We start from the raw sequence: 18,566 nt of genomic DNA on the forward strand, positions 1-18,566 counted from the left end.
TTTCAATGGAATATATACTTGCATACATACAACACATACTCAATGCTATACACATATATGTACACACATACAAAAGCATATATGCAAATGTATTCATGCACAAAACACACACATGCACATGTATATGCAAAACCATAACATATAAACACATATGTATTTATATATATATTTGAGTATATATGTATGTATGTGTGTGTAATGTGTGTGTGTGTGTGTGTGTGTATCTACTAAATAGCATAATCTTAACACCCCCCCCACACACACATTTTGGGGATTGTGCCATTTTCCCCATATTTGAAATCATTTAAAAAATGATTCCCACAGCATACACATAAAAATATGAGTTTTGTTTTGGCAGCATTTTCCTGCAGCAATTTTCCCTGAGGATTTAAGAGAGGCCAATCTAGTAGGAAACCAATTGTTCCTAAAGTGAATTATTAGTTTCTGATTAATTATGTAAAATGCATGATCTTCCTTCTCAAAATGTAGTCTTCTGTCTCCTTCACACCAAAGGGATGCAATAAAGTGGTCCCACATAAGGCTTGTCAATAAATTTGTAAACATAATTAGTCAATTATTTAGTCATCAGCCGGATGAAGAGTCTAATTTACTTGGTATTTATAAACGTCTTCTATGATTTGAAGAATTTTAAAATGGCTTTTAAACAACTAAAACCTTGCCTCCTCTATTCAGGTTTTGTAGATAGCCAGATTTTTTAAAAAGGGCAGGGGGAAGAGAGTTAGTACATTTCATTTCTTAGGATTTTGTTTTATTCTAATCTCTTAAAATTTCAGAATGGTGTGTATATTTTCCATTATAGGATTCCAGGTACAGAACTAGAAGGCACCTTAAAAATAAAAGAATCCAAACATCTTCATTTATTTTAAAAATAATGACACTGAGACTAAGGAAGTTTAAGTGATGAATATAATAAAATATTGATAATGATAATACATTTATCTAATACTTCAACTTTTATAAAATACTCTTAAAATATCTCATTTTATCTTTATAAAAACAATCTGGGGAGGTGAATATTCCATTTTACAGATGAGAAAACAGTCTGAAAAAAGTCTGTTTCCCAGGGACGTATAGCTAGCAAGTGTTTGGTGTTGGATTTGAACACAAGTCTTCATGATTCCACGTTCATCACTCTGATAATATAGATAGTAAGGGAAACAACTGGGCCTCAGACTAACACATCATAGGCTCACAGTTCTCAAGCAGAAAGGAACCTCAGAGATTATCTAATTCAGTCTCTTCATTTTACGTATGAGCAAACTAGGGATTAGGATGATACCCAAGATCATACTAATACTGTCAGAAGAAAGATTTAAAGCCAGGTCCTCTGATTCCAAATTAAGTATTCTTACCTTGCTCCAAGTTGTTCTTCTTTATATAAGTAAAATAATAACAACATAAATAATTATTATTATCCTATTAGTTATTCTATTTTAATAATTATTATTATCATACTACCACTAATTATTATTACTTTTATTATGATTAAGCAGTTGGAGCTATAGAACTGAAATTTAAGGTCAAGGAAAGTAAGAACTAAGAAAATGCCTATGGGTTTGATGAGGGGAAAAGGATCATTTCCAACCTTAGGTAATGACAAGATGAGACTAATGTGAGAACAGGCAGAGCTCTTTGAGAAAGAGAGAGCACGTGTAGCTATGTGATCCTGAACCTAGTATTACAGACATAACTGGAAACCTGTTTTCTTTGCAGTTATAATGGGAATTGCTCATACATAGGTACAATCCTCTTGAGCCAGCAAATAGTTTTACTCCTTACAGCTCTTGAAAAGCATGGAAGGCAGACAGGATTTTTTATAGCTTAATATTTTTTCACGTTTTTACTTTCTCTATGAAATGATAGAAGATCAAATGAAAATTCATGTTAACTAAGATGTCTACATGGACTTTTTTCCCCTTAGAGTGCTATATATTCTCTGTTATTATTCACTCTTATTGAGCCCCCAAAATGCTCATTCTGGCCACCTCTTGAAAGAAAGATTTTTGTCTTATGGAAAGGTCATTCTAAAGTCATTAAGAATATATAGGAAACATTTTCACTCTGTAGTCAGAACCTCTCAAAAATCTGATCATTTTCATTGAACAAGCTTGCCCAACATGGATTGCTGATTTGGAAAAATTGTCCTGATTTTTTTTTCCAGTATCCTATTCTTTCCTTAGGCAAGAACTTGATTTTTATTCATTAGACACTTTGAAACAATGGAAATACAAAGGGTGGCAAATAGAGTCAAAATGAATTCCACTGGATTAAAAAAAATGTGCAAATGATTAATTTCCTGAACGCTAAGCCATTGTATTGACTGAGTACTGACTTTCTATAAGATATTTTGAATTTAATCTCATAAATCCTTATCTTCATGTGATGATTTTAAAGCTGAAATAAATACTTGATGCTCTTTTGATCAGAGATTTTTAAAACTTTTTGTGTGTCAAGGACCCTTTTGATAGACTGGTGAAGCTAATGAACCCCTTTTATAGGGATAATGCTTTTAAATATGCAAAATGATAAGATAGCAAGGTGTTTCACATTCACCTGTTTTGCTATTTGTTAACCAGTACCATAATTTTGGTGTGATTACTACTTTATTGTGCGATTTAGAACTCCTACAATCCTACAAGAATTATAGCAATAGTCAATCATCATTATTTCTGTTAACAGGGATAGAGATTGTGAAGGTGATATACTTTAGTTTAAAGAATAAGAGATGAAAACCAAAAGACTGAATTACAAGATATGCTACTGGGTTATGCTCAAGAATCTGAGGATTATTCATTTTTATAGTAAGTTTGTATAGCATATTGATGTGAGCAGGATATTTTCATTACTGAAAGTGCTAACCCCTTCTCCATTTTAAGTTCCTCAAAAAATGCCATACAAACAAATTGTATAATATCCATATATATATATACATATAATGTAGACATATACACATATATATATATATAATATGAAAATATAGGATTATTGTTTCTTTTTGCATGAAAAATAGCTTTGAGATAGATAGGCAAATAGGTTCTCATAAATGACATTATTAGGGATGTGACTTCTTTTCTTAGGTAAGTCAGATTTGGCTGATTGGCTGTTTAATTATAAGGTGAGAGGAGTCTGTGAAATTCAAGTTTAACTTGAGAGCTTGCTGGAACTTCAATACCTTTTTATCTTTCTTAATCTGAGGAATTCTTCTTTGGGAAATAAAGCTACTGCCATTCCCTAAGAAAATAACCTCTTTTCTGTAAAATTCACTTCTTTCCAAGCATTTTAAAACTTGTCTTGTTTATTTGTTTTCGAATGTGTCCCCTGAATAAATGCTCAATGCCAAATAGACATAATTGCCTCAACAGGGAAATCATATTCTTAAAATTTGTGGCAGGGGTATTCAAACCACTCTATCTTCTGTTGTAGTGAAAACATTGCAGAAAATGAAAAGTTGTCCAGTGAAAATGTAGCTATACCTTGCTAAGTGTATACTGATTGTTAGGAAGTGGTGAGTTGGAAGTACTAAATGTATCTTAGTCAGAGTTGGTCTGAAATTTATTTTGGGGACCATGGCAGGAGAATTTCTGGCTCAGAGTTCTTGGCTGCCACTGATAACAAGAAGACACTGTCTCCATTACACCATTGCACAATCAAGGTTGAGAAATAAGCCAGAGCTTTTGTTCTGACCTTCCTGATGCAGAATCCTTATCTTGCCCCTTGTGATGTATATATTCTTATCTTTCTCTCCTGCTTTCTATAAAATTCAATTGGATCCATCCAGTTTATGTAGTCACATTCTATATAAGGTTGCTGAAGCTGATGATAGGGGCTTTTTTGCTTTTTATCTAGAGGAGCTTGCATTCTAAGAATAAATAAAACTATAAATAATCATCATAGATTAATTCAATGATTGGCAGCAGAACCTAATTAATTCAGCCTTCATTCATATATATATTTATGATAGCACTATTCCAGGGTAGCAAAAAATCAAGCCCTGTGAAGCAAAATTTTGTAGTGATAGGTCTCAGGTGGTAGAGCACCAGGAATTGGGGTGCAGATGGTATTTTGGGTGTCCAATAAGCACATAGAAAAAAGAATCTTGGTGGATGAAGTTATAACACCCAAGAAAAAATTTCTGAATCTATAATCCAAAATTCTCCAGCAGAGGGCATTCACAAGCCAAATGTTTAGGGAATTTCTACTTTTCAGAGGAGGTACATTTCTATTCAAAGAGAAATATGTTTTTCAAAAAAAAATATAGGTATTTCAGCACTTCAGTCTTTGCATATTTTGTCACCCTCTCTAGGACATCACTAATCCACACTTATTTCATTTCCATTTTGAGTCTTTCAAGGAGCTGCTACCTTTTTCAGTGCCACAGGTAGCTGTGGATTGTATAATCCCAGCACTATAAAGGACTAAACCCTTATTAGTATGGTTCCTATTAATAATTAAAGCCAGGTCATTCTAACCCCAAGTGCTCTATCCAGGAATCCACCTTGAATCTGCTTCAGATATTTAACAGTTGTGTAACTATGAGCAAGTCATTTAATGTCTAGGACCTCAGTTTACAACTTATAAAATGGAGATGATAGTAGAACCAACTTCCTGAATTGTTATAAAAATCAAATAACATTCTATCTATTTATCTATCTATCTATCATTTATCTCTATCTTTGTTTTTAAAGAGGTATATTAAAAACAGCTCTAATCAATCATATGTTCCTTAACCTTAAATCCTCAATGTCATAAGGTCTTTCACACAATACTTAATAAATATTTCTTGAATTGAATTAATATATAACTTCATTGAGTTGTTATGAAAATAAAATGACATTCTATCTATCTGTCATTTATCTACATATTTATTTTTAAAGAGGTATATTAAAGAGAGCTCCAATCAATCATGTCCTAACTTAAATCTCAGTGCCAAATACATGGTCTTTCACAACACAAACAAACAAAAAATACTTCTTGAATTGAATTAATATGTAAAAAGGACAAGTGTTTTCAACTGTGACATTTAGGAATTGTAGGGTAGAGGGCTAGGCTTGGGGTAAGATATACTAGCAATAGACATTTACTAGCTACCTGACAATGGGTAAGTTATTTATTCTCTGTCATTCTATTTATGAAATGGAGATAATGGTGGCCCATTTGTAGTGAGGAATTATGCCAAAAATATAAGTTTTTCACAAACAGAAATTTGTTCCAATTCAATTGATATGTATTAGGGAATATTTTGAATATAACTGGGATTTTGAATTTACTTCGAGAATGAAGAAAAATCCACCATTTGAAAATGTCATAATCTGCAATCCTTCCAATGCCCACCCACAAGCTGACTTCAAGGTAAAGTGTCATTTTTTTTTCAAGGTAAAGTGTCATATTGATAGTATATCTTCTGGGGCCAAAAAAAAAAAAAAAAATATGTGAGTGGATAAAGGCTTGTGTGTTCTACCCCTATACATCTTTCTGTCTCCTCCAGACTCTTTACTCTCATTTGCAGACCCCAAAGTCCTAGGGTTACATGTGTAGCACCAGGATGCAAGCAGTAGTCTGAGATGCCAGTACTATTTACTATACTATTAACCATTTCATATGTGAAATATATATACATAAAACTGTGCAGTCGTTTTTATTGGGTTCCTAATTTTTTAAAAATTACCCAAAACATCACTTTCCCATAATTTCTGAGGTTTATAATGTTTTGGGAGTGTTTTGGGGGAATGAGGCATTGATTATTTATGGGAAGCATTTTGAAACTCTTAAAGTGCTACATGTTTGTTAATATTATATTCAAATTATTTCTTTAATTTTTCTCTATCTAATATTTTTTTCCTTTCCTTTATATGCTGAGGCAAGGTTCTTCTTTTTTTCAAAATTAATGTTCTTAGAAATGAAAGTTTGGAGAATATTTGCAAGCTACATTTTATTCAGGGTAAAGTTTTAATGGGTAATTGATTCTCTCTCCCTTTTGTCAAAGGAAGTATTCTACTGTATCTCAATCTTGAATCCTGAGCTGTCTTTTGGATGAATGACATCAGTGACTATAATTGATTCAAACCCAGAAAGAACAAACTTTTCACAAGGGAAATTTATAATATGCCCAATCCAGAATTTTTATTGAAACTTGTAGACTGGTAGAGCTTCTGCACTGGAACCTGTGTGCTCATCTCTATCGCTGTTGGTCAGTTGGCTTTTGTTTGTTTTATTCCTCTTCAGAGTTGTAAATATAATTATATACAAGCAAGGAGGTATTTTTCTGGGCAGGAGATGAAATTTTCTAAAATCTGTTCTGACTATGATTTTTGGCAGGGAGAAAGAAAGGGAGTAGAGTGGCAATTATAGTTCTTTTTGTCTTCAAATGGATATTCCTTCCCCCAACATATACACAAATCATCTTACCTTCTGCTTTCTTTCCTTCTTCTCTCCTGCCTTTCTTTACTCTCTGCTTCCTGCCACTTGCCTTTTCATGTCCTTTGAGTTTACTGAACATCAAACAGATAGATAAGGTCACCAATAATTAAATTCTACCACAAAATCTCTGCTGTGGAACGAAGGTGATATGTATCACAATTGTACTGGGCTGCATACAGAGTGGTATTCAAATTGATGCCCAAGCAACTATTTAGGATGAGAAGACATGGACTAAGCAGAATATATAAGAGAAATGTTTTAAGAATTTAATGAAATTGTTATAATAAATCCTTCCAACTGGGCAAGTTAAGAAACCAGAGTAGCTGTCATGGTAAAGAACAGTTACTCTTTGTGAGAAAAGCCAGTCAGAATTGTAGATGGTTAAGAAAATCTTTAGGAAATGGTTGTTATCGCCACCAGAAAACAGAAATCACGGTGTGTTCACTGTTGGAAGAACAGGGGATGGGGAGGAAAGCATTTGAGTAAGAGGGAAAAGATGAGCAGAAGAATAGGGATGAGTGTGTGTGTGTGTCTATGTGTTTTGCATTGAGTATGAGTTCAATTCAGTATCATAAAGAATACAAGTAGTGGCAATTCTTCTAGCTTAACAAGAACATAAGCCATTTCTGAATCATGCCATCCACATACTTCACCCATCCTTATGCTCCCCACCCTCCTTCCATTAGAACTTTAGACTCTTTCTCTGTCTCCAGGCTCTAATAGATGAACTTTCACCTTATATTGCCTGGACACTCATGGCCCTGTTTAGTTATTTCCAAATCATTTTGTCTCACATATACTTCCACTTCTCCTCAAATTCTTCTTTAGGTGTTCACTTATCCCATTGGAATGAAAATTTCTTGAGGTGATGCTTTGATTGCTTAGATTTGTATCACTAGTGCTTAGCACAGTGCCTGAGTTGAAAAACTTATAAATTCTATATTATTTTCATTTATGCATTCAGGGGTATGATGTGAGATGGGTCTAGAAAGGGTATTTAAGGTCACATTTGTGAGAGTACTGAATTCAAGGCAAAGTTTTATAGGCCATAGAGAACCAGTGAAAATTTTAATCAAATAAGTGACATGATAAGAGTTATACATGCATTATCAATATTACCTCGGCAGTGTAATGGATGACCGAAGGAGGGAAGGCAAGACAATGTTTTAGAGGTAGTTGTAGTTATTGAGGTGGTGACAAAGATCTGAACCAAACTGGAAGCAGAACATTATTACATATAATGTCTGAAGTAATTGAAGAAGACCAAGTTTTCAGTCTGGATACCTAGGAGGTATTCCTCCTAGGTGCCATTAATACAAAAAAAGGAGAAAGTCAGGAGAAGGAACTTTTTCTAAATTAAATATGGGGAGTTAAGTCTTAAGGTTCTGATGGGAATTCTCTACCGCACGTGGAAGTCTGATTTGGAAGCTTTGAAGAGTGGTTAGGATGAAAAGTATTTCTATGGGAGCTGTGGCAAAAGAGGCAATGTTAAGGATGGCTATATGAATATAATCATCAAAGGGAAAATTTAGAGAGAAAAGGCAAGAGGGCCAAGAAAAAAGTCTTAGAGTACACCTACATTTGAGGGATGTGGGAGGACATTTCAGTAGCCACAAAATAATTATGTTTCTGTATAGGCAAATTCCTTACATTGGCATGGCCCATCAGTAGTAAAGGGAGTGACTGAGGAATGGGGTAAGCCATGGGTGAGCTATAGTCTTCCTTCCATTAAGATCAAGGACAAGAATTGATTTCTCAAGATTATATGATAGATTAAATAGGACAATACATATATACATATAGGTATACATACATATATATCATGAATGGAATATAGCATCCTACAAAATCTATAAAGAAATAAGAGTTGAAAAGAATAGGATAAAATAGGGTATATAATGATGTATAGATTAATGGAAATAGGAAAAGGTATGTAGATTAATGGCAATGGGATAAAGAGGGAAGGAAAGGGTGGGAAGAGAAAGTAAGAAAGGGATTCATAGGTGAGGGGGAGGTTAGGTAATAAAAATTAAGGATTAGACCTAAAATAGAAGAATTGGTAAGAATAAGAAATGAGATATACACAACACAATAACAAGGATTAGGAATAGAATTTATTAGAGAAAAAAAAGTAGGACTAGTAATCATTGATCTCAGACAAATTCAGACTTACAGACTCAATCAAGAGAGAAATCAACACTATGTCAACAATATTAGTATTCTTTTAGATGTATGTCTATGTATGTATGAGTAATATATATGTGTGTGTGTCTATATGCGTGTAGATATATATATGTGTGTGTATGTGTATAGATATATATCTATGTGTATGTGAGAGAAATTATATATATATTTATTATACATATATAATACAATAAATATATTATGTATACATGCATATATAATATATAGATCTATCTCTGTATCTATCTGTATATCCATGCTTAATAGTAGCCTGCTTAGAAGAAATAGCCAAGGTGATAGGGTGAAAGGGAAAAAAAATAGAATAAAGTAAAAAAGTAGACAGCAGATAACAAAAGAATCATCTATAAGGAAGCAAAGAATAGATGGACAGTCATGAATATGTCTTCTATATATGCTTTCTTGACATGGACATTTATTGCTACATATTTTGAAACCTCATTGATGTTCATATGGTTATATGAAAATATTTTGAGTCTTTAAATTTTCCTTTTTTTTCCCCTAAGATTACCCCTAATCTTTGGGGAACATGCTCCTCAATCTTGGGCCTCCATTCAACTGAGAGAACTTAATTCTGTTTAGAGTATAAACAGATTCTGGTCTAGACAAGTTCTTGCTCCTAGGAGAACAATTCTTGTTCTTGGATCCTTTCATTAGAATTTATGATTACGCAGCTCAAGAAGGAGAAAGCCAACCAGAGCAGTTTGGATGGAGATGGATACCCTTGTTCAAATTGGAAGTTAACTGAGTCTCTTAATCCAGTCACATTCTCAACAGGAGGTGTTAAAGACTCCTAATCCATGTCTACATTAAATGTCAACCAATTAGCATTGATTTTCACTTGTCAGGGAAATTCCCTTTTAGGAATATATTTAAAGCTTTCAATCCTTTCATAGTTTTGTCTTTCATTTTCTGAGAGAAACCATTGACCAACAATTTATTCATTATTAGGTAGCTTAATTAAAAAATTGATAGTTAATTATTCAGAACTCTTCTCAGAGTTTTTAATTCATAACAACATATTTTATATCTTGCCATGGACCCTAAATTCCAACTAAATTTGAAGTACTGAAAGAATTTTTCTAGTTCCTTTTCATCTCTAAATGGAAAATGCTAAGAACTTATGTATACATATGTATGTATACTTGTGATAATTTTTGGGTCTGAAAAATAACCTCAAACTTACTGAGATTTTACTAATGCTTGTGTTTGGACTTTTGCTTTTGAACTTGTTGTTAAATAGGAGAGATAAAATGAAATTTTAAAACTTAAAACATTTTTTGGATACAGATCAATTTGAAATCTGTGCTTTGGACCTTTGTCCTTTGATATTTTCTAAATCTTCTTTCTATTAGTTTTTCCATCCCTGAGAATACAATGTATTTTAAATATAGTTATTCATACATCTTGTGATGATGGTTTAAATTGAATCTCTAAACTCCAAGTATTATTATGTATGTATTAATACATCTTCAAATAAGTTAATGAAATTTGTATTCGCATAGACCAAAATAACAGTCATAATAATTCAGTGTGCCTGAACATATTATTTTTAAATTATTGCATTAGCTGAAAACATAAATATTAAAAGAATTATTCAAATGCCACGCAATGTGATATTAGATTAAAAGTACATGTCCTTTTTAATCTTTTTTTTAAATTAAAGAGAAATATAAAATAGAAAATATTTTAAAAGTGAGTAATATAGGATTGTAGAGTATAGAATATAGAAAATTGTCAGCTATCCCCCATTTTAAATGATTTAATTTTATTGTCTACTTTAAAAAGATTATCTTTTAATTTTATACTCCTGATGTTGCCTAAATGATATATTTAAAAAGAGGTTCAAAATGAATTTTACTTGTTGGAAGAAACTGGATTTATGATTTTTTAAAAATTATTTGTCTATATACTTTAATGACAGGACTTCACAGAATAAGATGAAATGAAAAGGTAACAAATACATCAGCAGCCTTAAATTGTGTTGGTATCCAGATAATGCAAATTAACCAAAAAAAGTATCTAAATATATTGATGTGCATCCAGTTCTGTTTTTAGGTCCTGCCAATTTAGGGTTATCAGTTATACTTAGTTTGGAATGACAGTAATTTTGAAAATGTAGCTGTAACTACAGGACTTTGTCTTCCCAATCTAGGGCTATAACATCCTTTACTAGGAAACTTATACTTCTGCCACTGGGAGAGGTCCTATATACTGGCACAGGACCCAAGATGTTGGTAGCCAGATGTAGACACAACAGCTAATTCTTGGATTTCCAGTTAGCATTCCCAGAATGACACTGAGACATACTTTCTCTCAGTAAAGCAATCTTGCAGTTTTGGTACTTTAGATTAGGGCTTCTTAAACTTTTTCCACTCATGACCCTTTTTTCACCCAAGAATTTTTTGTGTGATGTGCAAAAAAGGTTTGTAGCAGCCCTTTTTATAATGGCAAGGAACTGGAAATTGAGTGGATGCTCTTCAGTTGGGAAATAGTTGAATAAGTTATAGTATATGAATATAATGGAATATCATTCTGTAAGAAATAATGAGCAAGCTGATTTCAAAAAAGTGCAAATATTTACATGAACTCATGCAAGTGAAGTGAGTACAATCAAGAGAACGTTGTATACAGCAACAACAAGATTATGTGATGATCAACTGTGATGGAGTTGGCTCTTTTCAACAATGAGATAACTCAAGGCAATCCCAATAAACTTATAATAGAAAGAGTCATCAGCATTCAGGTAGAAAACTATGGAGACTGAATGTGGAACACAGCATAATATTTTCACCTTTTCTTGTTCTTATTTGTTTGCTTTTTTTTCTTGTGTTTTTTCTCCCTTTGGTTCTGATATTTCTTGCTCAGTATGACAAATATGGAAATATGTTTAAAAGAATTGTATATGTTTAACCTGTATTAGATTGTTTGCTGTCTAGGGAAATGGCAGAAGGAGAAAAATTTGGAACACAAGCTTTTGCAAAGGTGAATGTTGAAAATTATTATCTTTGCATATATTTGAAAATATGAAAAGCTATTAAAGTACAAAAAACATTTTAAAAGAAATTTTTGTGTGAACCCCAAGGATATAAGAATATAATATAAGTATACAAATCAAACATTTACTAGTCACAAAACATAATTTTGCAACCCCCATATTCATTATGAGTTATGAGACTTCATGTGGGGCTATGAACCATGGTTTAAAAAGCCAGGCTCTAGAGTTTGCCTTAGATATGATTTAAAGTTGCTTAAAAGTCAGTTGAATTTTCTACAGGCATATCATCTCCACAACCACTGAATATCTACTTTGCAAATGAGAATTATCAACCAATAAACTGTCCTTTTCTTCTTAAGTAATTTGTCCAATGCCATCTCTGTAGGCTAAGTTGCTTCAAAGTCCACCTGAAACCAACTCTCTTTTCCTGATATATAGAATTGCTATTTCTTCATTAGAGTACTATGGGGTAAGTTTCAGATTTGATCCTTGCCCTAGGAAAATTTTGAATGTTTGGAAAAAACACAAAAATAAAATCTTATAAATAACTAAGTTAACTTAGGGATATGAATTGATTATACATGCATACCTCTTACAACTTTATAGAGCATAATAAGGAATCATATAAATAGACCATAAGACCTGGGAAATGGAATGAGGATAGAATTGGGATGGGGGCAACATTAAAGATAAGCTAAGAGTAAAGAAAATGGTAAGGGCAATAAAAGGGTAAGGTTAACCAATACCAGAAGAGGAAAGTATAGGACTGATGGTTGAAGAATTTGGCTATATCAGCTCTCTTCTCAGAGCAAAAACAATTGGAAATTGAGGGGATGCTAATCAATTGGGGAATAACTCAATAAACCATGGCATGTGTTTGTGACAGAATATTGCTGTTAGGAAAAAAAAAAAAAAAACACTTGAAAATTCCTCCATGAACTTCAAGTGAAATATACTATATATAAAGTAATAGTAATGTTCTGGGATGACTAGCTGTAAACAACTTTGTTATTCTCAGTAGTATAAAAACTGTAACTACTCTGAAGGTCTTATGACAAAAAACTCTATTCATACCCAAAAAAGGAGCTGATTGTGTCTCAATAGAGATTGAAGCATTCTTTCTTTCTTCTCTTTTATTAACTTAATTTTTCTTGAAGGTTTTTGTTTTCATTTGGGTATGAGATCTGTTTTCTTTCACAAATTGACATGTATGTAAATGTTTTGCATAACTTTGCATGTGGTTTCTTAATTGTGGATAGGGATAAGGGAGAGAATCTAGAACTTTAAAATTTTAAGAACAAATATAAAACAAATTGTTTTGAGTGTTACTGGGAAAAAATATTACATAATCAAATCAAATTTTTTTTAAAAAAGAAGAGTTTGGCTAAAGCCTAATATAATGTTGAGCTATCTTTAGGAAGAGGAGATATAGTGTTGAGTTGTCTTCTCAACTCTGGTTGTGTAGGTGAATTAAGTAGAATAAAGAGATTTTGGAAAGAGATTGGGTGGGCTAAGGGAGAGTATGAGCACGGAGGGGCAGATTTAGGCTCCTTGGAAAGATAATACAGGCAATAAGGAGAAGGTAAAATATCTTTAAGAGGGCCAGGTGAAGAGTTTATATAAGACACAAAACAAAGAACTGCTAAGCAAGGAGCCCTGAGTGATCAGATATGAGTGGTGGAGTAGGAGGGATCACCCTACACTTGCAGAAGTTTGGGAGACTCAGGAGAGAATATTGTGATGACAACAGTGGATTTAAGTTGTATTAGAGTGGTAGGAAAGTGCAGCCAAGACATTTCTAGGCACTAAAGAATGTAGAGAAGAATGGTACAATGGTGGAGTGATATCAAACAAGGGGCAATCCAGGATTGGTCTCTTTGAATGAATTTATTACAATATTATATAGTTCTTGGTATTAATAGGTGTTTGGCTATAAGGTGGCAATACATTTTGAAAGTCATTCTTCATGGCAATTCTGTATAGTCTAATCTTATGCAAATATAGCCCAGGCTTCTAGTGAAGCTTGGGAAATTTTTCATGAGACTCGCCTAATTGGTAAAGATTCTGTTGTTTCAATTCTTCATAACTGTATGAGGCATAGAATTGGTGCAAGAACTTTGCAGAGAAGGCCATTATTGAGTTCTTCTTCAGGAGAAACCAGAAGAGTTCCTTATTTTCCTTGGGGACAGACACATGGGGAAATGCAGGGGAAGATGGCTTTTCAATATATCCCTGATTTCTAGCTTGCTTAGAGATTTAGGAGAGTAACCTCATCAGTGAAATTGGAGCTCCTTCCTTGATTTCTTGATTCTTAAGTAGAATATCCTCTTAGCTCCATCTGAAGAACTCTAAATTTCTGTCTCTGTCTCTCTCCCTCTATACTTTTTCTTTCTCTCTCTCAACTGACTATGATATTATATAGTTCTTCCTCAGCATAAATATAGGCATTTGGCTATAATGTGTCAATACCACCATGAATGGTATATATCTTTCTTTCTCTGTTTTGGTGAGATTTGGCACAATGGTTTCAAATTTTGATATTTTGATATTTCTTTTGTGCAGACTATAAAATTTCCTTTCACAATTCTTATTTCTATTTTAAACCATTTGGGAATTAAGAATATTTTGCTTTGATTCTATACCTTCTTGAGAATCCACAGATTCAGAAGAGTCATAAGGTATTGATTGATCTATTGTCCTTTGTTTTGCTATATAGATATATAATTGTATGCACTCATTTAGCAGATCTAGCTTTACCTTCTATTCAAATCTCTGTAGGATTAACTCAAGCTCTCCTACTCAAAAGTTTTAAATTGATTTTTATTTCTTCTGAGATCTTTGGTAATTTCAGTGTCTCTCTCCCCTTTTATATTCTGCTATTGCTCCCTTTCTGATTTTCTCCTGGAACTCAAAATTGTCTTGGTTTCCTTCTATTCTGTGGCATCCATGATTCACAATCATCATTCTTGACCCTAAAGGTTTCTGGGAGGGGAACAGAATTGGCTTCTATTGGATGTGGAGCCCTTTCACTAAGGTTTAGTGTAGTTGTCATATATATTGATATTTTGTACCTGTTCTGTTCTCTTGTCTTCTGACTGAGCTCTACTGGGGAACAAAGAACTACCATGTTTCTGCAATGTGTCTTTTGGTTTTCCACAACACAAGAAGGAGGGGCAGTACAAAGTTAACTCCTCCTGCAAGCTTGTGGATTAGCTTGTATATCTCTGCTAAAGCATGGTGACAGATGGAGGAAATGGTTCTGAAGGAGTGCATTGGTTGTTAGAGATTAGGCTCTTCACTATTTTGGACCATGAAGATACTTGAATTTGCTTTATCTCTTGTATGTAATTTCTATTTTGGGAAGGTTGGAGAAATTATGCATCTCATAGAAATAACATAGTTATTGATCTTGTGATGAATCAACATGTGATGAAAGGAATTCCATTCACTCTTGTTTTATATTATTGTAATTTGCACAACTTCTCTGGTTTCTGTCTGATTTGCTGTTTGATGGGATAAATGGATTTGCTTACTGTTCAGTCTTTGAGATAGTCTTTTGTATAATCAACTTTTGTTGGGAAAGCAACCACTCTAGTAAGCTTGGAACAACTCTCACCCTTTAGAGCAAGTAGATAAATGATTTTTGTTCTCAATCAATTGTTCCCTTAGATCAGCAATAATTAGAGCACAGACGAATATAATTTTAATATGGTTCCTGTCTTTCAAAGACTAGACAACAAAGTAGCTCACTCATGGAACTTTTTCCTGTTCTTCTTAAGGTAGAATTTGAAACCTTCCATGGAAAGGCATAGACAAGAATCCAGTGACATCCATCAATGTTTCCTTTTAACAATAATTAGATAACTCATGTGGATATGCATGTCTTACAAGGAAAAGATCCAAATCTTATCCAAGATAGAATGGATTAAAACACTTTAGAAGTTTGATAGGCTAGAAGTATGATAGGATTTGTCTTGTTAGAATTTTGACCTTTGTGATTCCTAGATGTCCTTAAAAATATCTATTATTTCAATTCTATTTGAAGATCACTTTAGACAGAATAATACAAATTTTACTCACATGCTATTAGAAATAAATATAGCCCTCTCAATAATAAAGTAAATGAGCTTAAAGTAGACTCTTAAAAGTCTAAATATAAATATTCTTAAAAATATAAAACAACCTGTCAAATGAAAATCTGAAAAACCTATCAGTCATTTCAAAATACATTTCCCTAAGTGGTTTACTGGGAAGCAAGAATTATAGACCTTTCTCCCAGAAGCACAAAGAAGTTATGAAAAGAGTTGTTAGGAGCAATAAGTAAAGCTTTGGAATGTTATGCATCCTCCCCAAAGTCCTCTTACAAACAAACCCTTGTCCTGCCTCATAGAAAGATGGCCCAGCATTCTCAAAGGCTATGTCAAAGAAATGTAAACTACAGGTAGAAAACTCAAGGTTGAAAAATGCTAAGTATTGTCTGATGGCCACTAATATGTTTTTGCTGTTTATACTCAGTCTGCCCAAATTAAAGAAGCTCATCCAGAAATTAGTCATTGAAGGATAAATACAAAAAGTTTTGGTGACAAGAACTCATGGCCCTTATTTAGTAATGAATGAAGGGTATTGTGATCAGCAAGAAGGAGCTTCTACTCTAGATGAAAACAGTTTGAAACAACAACAACAACAATAATAATAATAGTAATAATAATGATAAACTGCCTAAATTCAATCAATCAATAAACATGTGTTTATTTACCATGTGCCAAGCATTGTGTTAAGTGCTGGGGATACAGTTTCAGACTTCCAAGCATGTTGATTTATTAAGCAATGTATTCAAAAAACACACCCTGTCCCCCAAAAGCTCATAACCTAATGAGGGAGACAATATACAAATACACTCACACACATACATATCTACACAGCAATTTATTTACAGGATAAACATAAAATAATTAAGAGAGATGAAACATTGGAGTTAAGAGGACTTGGGGAATAAGTCATGTAAAATGTAAGATTTTGGTTGGACCTCAATGGAAGTCAGGGAATTCAGTGATCAGAATAAAGAGAGAGTATTCCAGGAGTGAGTGATAGCCAGAGAAAATGTTCAGAACTGAAAGATAAAGTGACGTGTTCATGAAAGAACTAGGAGAACAGTATCAGTGATTAAAAAACTAAATATTAGAGAGTAAAGTATTAGAAGACTGGGGGTTAGACTATGAAGGATTTTGAATACCAGAGTATTTTGAAGTCTCTCTTAGAAGCAACAGAAAACCATTGATATTTATTGTGTAGGAGAAAAAACTATCAGACTTTTACTTTAGGACTATCACTTTAGTGGCTGAATGAAAAATAGATTAGAATGGGGAGAGACCTATGGTAGGCAGACGCAACAACTGACTATTGCAACAGTTCAGGTATAAGGTGTTGAGGACTTGCACAATGGTAACAGATGAAATAATTGAGGACACAAAATTTCAAGCAATGCCAATTGCATAATAAATTGAAACCAGGTCTCTTAAGCTTGTCATTGAACTCAGAATACCGGGAGAGATAGATTTTTATGCATTAAAGTAAAACAGTTAACAGAATATGAATTAAGATACAAGATTAAGTAATTTGATTTTTAATTGGAGGAATGATTAGGGACTTTTCAGTTTGGTTGGGGGAGCAAACATGTGCAAATGTGAAATCAGGGGGAAAAGATGACACACTCCCAAGTATTTGATTTAATGAAAGGAATATTGAAACAGTAACTGATCAGTATTGGGCCACTTTTCAGATAAGACATAAGGGCTACTTGAGATGTATAACTGTGATAAAACTCCCTGCATCAATCTTCAGATCTGACTGGTTTTCTGACCAGCATAACCATCGTCCAACTTTCCAGTCACACAAGGCTTAGTTCAAGCAGTACAACACTTTTTTCCCTGCACAATAGCCATAATTAGATAAAATTTTCTCATAGGTCAGAAACTGGACTAAGCCTGTAATTGAATAGAAAGGGAACTGAACTAGATCCAGAGTTCAATCGCAAGATAAAATCAGATTGGTTTGTGTAATTCTCACAGTTCTCTCAAGAGAAGAGAAGAGGGAATTTTACAAAGGAGATGTTCCAAAGATAAAATCAGCAGTTTTTGGCAAAGGTTTGGATATGGAGGATGAGAGAGAGTGAGAAGTTTGGGATGACTAGCAGATTATGAACCCAAAGAATTGGGAGGATGAATTTACCCTTTATAGTAACAGGGAAGATAGGATAGAGAATGACTTAGTGAAAAAAAAAATGAGTTTTGTTTTGGATATGCTGAATTTAAGATGAATACTGGATATCTAGTTTGACATGCCTTAAAGATAATTGGAGATATGAGATTGGAAATCAGAAGAAAGACTGTAGTAAGAAAGGTAGATTTGAGAATCAAGTATAGGGAGTCGATTACATCCATGGGGATATTGGGCTTTATGGGAGCCTCAAATCCCATGAAGGATCAACTAAAGAAGTTAGAGGGGGAAGAAAAGAGGGTTTTATAGAGGGTTTTACCTACAGGAGGATAGATCAAAGAAGATGGTCAGAGTATCTAGAGAAGAAGTGGTCAGATAGGTAGGAAGAAAACCAGGAGAGAGTAGTGTACTGAATGTCTTGAAAGAAAAGTGTATTAAGGAAGAGAAAGTAATCGATAGTATCAAAGATTGCAGATCAGGGAGAATGATTATTAAGAAAAGGCTTTTGGATTTGGCAATTAAGAGCTCATTAGTAACTTTGGAGAGAGTAATTTTAGTGGAATGCTGAAATTGGAAACCAGACTATAAGGAGTTAACAAGAGAGTGACAGGAAAGTGGAGGCAACAATTATAGATGACCTTCTCCAGTTTAACAACAAAGGATTTAATAGAGATAGAAGGATCAATTGAGCAACTTTTCAAATTAGGGGAGA

The sequence above is a fragment of the Sarcophilus harrisii genome, chromosome 6, assembly GCF_902635505.1.
Source record: "Sarcophilus harrisii chromosome 6, mSarHar1.11, whole genome shotgun sequence".
Taxonomy (NCBI): domain Eukaryota; kingdom Metazoa; phylum Chordata; class Mammalia; order Dasyuromorphia; family Dasyuridae; genus Sarcophilus; species Sarcophilus harrisii.